This window comes from Amphiura filiformis, chromosome 9, assembly GCF_039555335.1.
Source record: "Amphiura filiformis chromosome 9, Afil_fr2py, whole genome shotgun sequence".
NCBI lineage: Eukaryota > Metazoa > Echinodermata > Ophiuroidea > Amphilepidida > Amphiuridae > Amphiura > Amphiura filiformis.
In genome coordinates, this window is record NC_092636.1 from 3,855,280 (window position 1) to 3,859,975 (window position 4,696).

General features: G+C 33.6%; 2 non-coding genes across 2 annotated transcripts; both read left to right on the plus strand.

Moving 5' to 3' along the window:
* The first annotated feature begins 3,023 nt into the window (after positions 1-3,023).
* Positions 3,024-3,105, plus strand: Trnas-uga (transfer RNA serine (anticodon UGA)). Its single transcript has one exon. It is a non-coding gene; the product is annotated as a tRNA-Ser (tRNA).
* A 250-nt stretch (positions 3,106-3,355) lies between these two features.
* Trnas-uga (transfer RNA serine (anticodon UGA)) lies at positions 3,356-3,436 on the plus strand. The gene has a single exon. It is a non-coding gene; the product is annotated as a tRNA-Ser (tRNA).
* Positions 3,437-4,696: the final 1,260 nt, after the last annotated feature.

Genomic DNA, 4,696 nt, shown 5'->3' on the forward strand with positions numbered 1-4,696 from the left:
CAGCAATAAAAGTAATTATTTCATAAACGTTTCACATCAAAAGTATCTATATCAATGCACTTTTGGTGAAAATTATCTTAATGTGCAAATTCGAGGACAAAATTAGATTATTTATTGATGTGATTATATGATTAAACGAATAGTGCGATGTAAATGTTGATATTTTGTTATCAATTCATTTTGCAATTCGTTTTGACAAATATTTCAAAATTTCATACTTCTTCGTAAATTTGCACGTTTCGCATTTTTGTTTCAAAGTGATAGACTACAGGTAATAGTCAAATTATTCAAAACTGATGACTTAAGTTTTAAGAATGTTACGTTTCTCGATTATTGCTGTAGTTTACATGAAAATGTACTCAACTTATAAACCAGTGACAAAGGACAACATATAGTTGCTAATTTTTGAAATGTTCTTGAATGAATAAAAATGTAAATAAAAACAATGATATGTTCCTATTCTTATGAATTGCACATAATAATCATTAGCTAAAACAGAAATCAAAGTGTATTCCAAAATCATATTAGTTTCCCACGCACATTCGATGCTCTTTAAGAATGTCTGTCGAATTCAGATATATACTCAATTAAATATGAATCAATGGTCATTTACAATGCACATTACATTGCGGCTAAATGCTCACACTCCCTGGACCGTCTTTTACAAGTTATTTCGGTACATGTTAGAAGGTCCTTATTTTGCTTCGCGTTTGGAGTACGCAAGTTTGTGTTGATTGGTTCCTACGGGACTCGTTCCATGTAGGGGCTCGTGTAAAACCAGCGAATGTGCATCTGTTTTTGAGGACGGTTGAAGTGATGATTTTAATAGGAATTAAGTCGCTAATGAGCCTTTTATTCTCGAGTAATTTAGTGCTTCATAGACTTTTCCTTCTCTCAGTTGCATACATGCACATAATGAGTATGTAAATAATAGGATCAAAACCTTTTATCGAAGCGAACATGCAATTTGTACATCTGTTTTGAAATTGGGAGAAATGCTTTATAACAACATACTTTATAAACATGATAGAAATGCAGTTATCGTTATAATAAGTGGTGCAAGAGTCCAATAGAGGAGTATCAGCAGTAGATAGCAGATGAAGTAGTGGAGTATCAGCAGTAGATAGCAGATGAAGTAGTGGAATATCAGCAGTAGATAGCAGATGAAGTAGTGGAGTATCATCAGTAGATAGCAGATGAAGTAATGGAATATCAGCATTAGATAGCAGATGAAGTAGTGGAGTATCAGCAGTAGATAGCAGATGAAGTAGTGAAGTATCAGCAGTAGATAGTAGATGAAGTAGTGGATTATCAGCAGTAGATAGCAGATGAAGTAGTGGATTATCAGCAGTAGATAGCAGATGAAGTAGTGGAGTATCAGCAGTAGATAGCAGATGAAGTAGTGGAATATCAGCAGTAGATAGCAGATGAAGTAGTGGAGTATCAGCAGTAGATAGCAGATGAAGTAGTGGAGTATCCGCAGTAGATAGCAGATGAAGTAGTAGAATATCAGCAGTAGATAGCAGATTAAGTGTATCAGCAGTAGACAGCAGATGAAGTTGTGTGCTATCAGTAGTAGATAGCAGATGAAGTAGTTGAGTATCAGTAGTAGATAGCAGATGAAGTAGTGGAGTATCAGCAGTAGATAGCAGATGAAGAAGTGGAACATCAGCAGTAGATAGATGAAGTAGTGGAGTATCAGCAGTAGATAGCAGATGAAGTAGTGGAGTATCAGTAATAGAAAGCAGATAAAGTATCAGCTTAGATGGAAGATTAAGTACAGTGGAGTATCAACAGTAACAGACGAAGTAGTGAAGTATCAGAAGTATATAATAGATGAAGTGGTGGCGTATATATCAGATGAAGTATTGGATTACCATGATTACCAGCAGCAAACTCAGATATATATAAAGTTTTTTATTTATGATTTACAAATTCAGCTAAAATACATCAAAGAGTAAAATAAGGTTGATAGCATATATAATTGTGAACATATCGACCTTTAAAGTAGGATTTTATCGTCAAAGATCGAAAAGTTTTAGTATTGCCCTAAGCTGAATCAAATTGACCAATATTAGCATTAAAATGCATCCAAGTTAGTAACGTTTCAGTCTCAGCCATTTGTGTACGCCTTAGGGGGCATTGTTTCCTAATTAGACAGAAACACTTTAACAACACTTAATATTTCTGCAAGATATTCCCCTTTTATTATGTAGTGGTTTTCTTGACACTCTCTAAATCAATGGTTCATATGCTTTTTGCTTATTCAACAAATCCCTTAAGTCATTTCAAATGCAAGCGATTTCACATCGATTTCACTTTTACCTTTTTCTTATTTCATTTGAGCGGCAAATGATTTCCCATAGATGCTTTGACAAAGATAAAATCGTGTTAGTCTCCAACTGTGCTAATATCAACAGAAAAAGACAAAAAGTATTTCAGTGTTATTTTCAGAAGTTAACGGCTTCCAAGCATTGTGATAAAAAGTCGTTGTACTCTGTACAATAAAGCCGCTATCAGAATCAGTTGGCAAAGGAAATCCTGTCCACTGTTTTGTTGAAATGATTATGAATGTTATCGGCATGGCATTAAAAAGATAATGGTCGAAAAATGAATGTTTAATACATTTTAAGGATAAAGAAAGTCAATTGATATCATTAATATTATCTACTTTAATCTAAAATATTACAAAAAAAGATAATGATGGAAAAATAATGACATAGAAAATGTGTTTTTAAAGCGCATTCATTGTTAAAATGCAACCTATTTTATTAATGATTACAGCAATCAACCGTGTCATGTAGGCTAATTGAAATCGACATAAATTAAGCGATATTTATCAGTTATATTATATGCTCTTCAGGATGCACATAATTATTTACCAATTTTGAAAATAATATAAAAGAAACTTGTTTTGATATGTTTAAAAAGGAAAATAATTGATGTCTCTTCGTGTTAACAAAATTTACAAACATACACTCCCCAAAACAATTTATTTAATTTCATTTATTCCATCGTCGTCTGCTGTGATGGCCGAGTGGTTAAGGCGTTGGACTTGAAATCCAATGGGGTCTCCCCGCGCAGGTTCGAACCCTGCTCGCAGCGATTTGTATTTTATGTCAATTTTTCTTGACGTTAATTTTTTCTAATAAATTACATGATTGGGTGTATACGTCGCTTTTTAATTAAACTTTTTTTCTCTCTCTTTGGTTTTCCAAACACATCTCAAATAATTCAATTAAAATTTCTTTTTTTTTTCACCAACTTACTTATTAGAGTTAATATCAATCGATTATTCTTTGTGGTGAAACGATTCTAAGTTTCAAATGATGATCTATTGGTATCAAATTCATGTGCTGTGATGGCCGAGTGGTTAAGGCGTTGGACTTGAAATCCAATGGGGTCTCCCCGCGCAGGTTCGATCCTGCTCGCAGCGATGTATTTGTTTTCCTTTTTTTTTTTTTTTTTTTTTTTTTTGCTTTTTTTTTGTGGCTTTTTTATCTTTTAAACCACTTTCTATATACTTCCACACGGCAGTATACAAACATTTTTCTGGAGCTGTATGATTTATTTGCTTTCTAGTGTGACAAAAAAGAATAAAATTGAACTTAAAAAACAAAGAAAAGAAATGAAAATTAAAGAACGACAAAAAGGAAAAACAACAGAAGGAAAGGGAGAAGGAAAAGAAGGAAAAGAAGGAAAGAAGAAGACATGTGGTAAAGAATGGATGGACGAACGAAAATGAAACACGAAAGTGATTTAGATGCATAGTATTTCTAATACCATAAATTCCCGCAGTGGTGGTCAAAAAAGAACAACAAGTTATTCGAAGCAAATTTGTGCACTCAACTTTTGTTATGTGCTTTGTTAAATGTAACATTTTAATACAAATCGATGACAAGCAAATGAAAGAAACCAAACTTGCCGACAAAGCGGGAGTAGTTTGTGTCGGTGGCAACTACGAGCCGTATAAGTGGTCCTTCGTGTCGCCATTGGCATGTCTATTAACCATAGCAACATTGACTCATAAGATATCGAAACCACAAATGTAAGGGGTTCGTAGTTTTGACAACTCAATACGATATTGGTATCAAGTTGATGTGTTGATACACTAGTAGGGATTGGTTTTGTTTGTGTCATAACCTTCAAGATCATTTTGGTAAAGCAAATGTCAGCCCTATATAGGATTGACAACACAGTGAGATAGATCACTTATCAGCCGATGACAAATAGGTAATCAAATTAAATTAAGTTTCAACGATATATGTAACATGGTGTAAACATGTATTAAATTATATATACAACATCAACCAGTATTGGAGATTTTAAAATTAGCTAAGAAATAAGTAGATATAAAACATCATGTAGGTCTATATCAATATAGATGAAGTAACTGAAGAGAAGTGCACGAATTACTATAGTAATTGGATATTAATTGTGGTAATGAGTAAAAATCCAACAGTATAACAGATGAAGTAGTGGAGTATTAGCAGTATATGGCAGATGAAGTAGTGGAGTATCAGCAGTAGATGGCAGATGAAGTAGTGGAGTATCAGCAGTAGATAGCAGATGAAGTAGTGGAGTATCAGCAGTAGATAACAGATGAAGTAGTGGAATATCAGCAGTAGATAGCAGATGAAGTAGTGGAATATCAGCAGTAGATAGCAGATGAAGTAGTGGAGTATCAGCAGTAGAT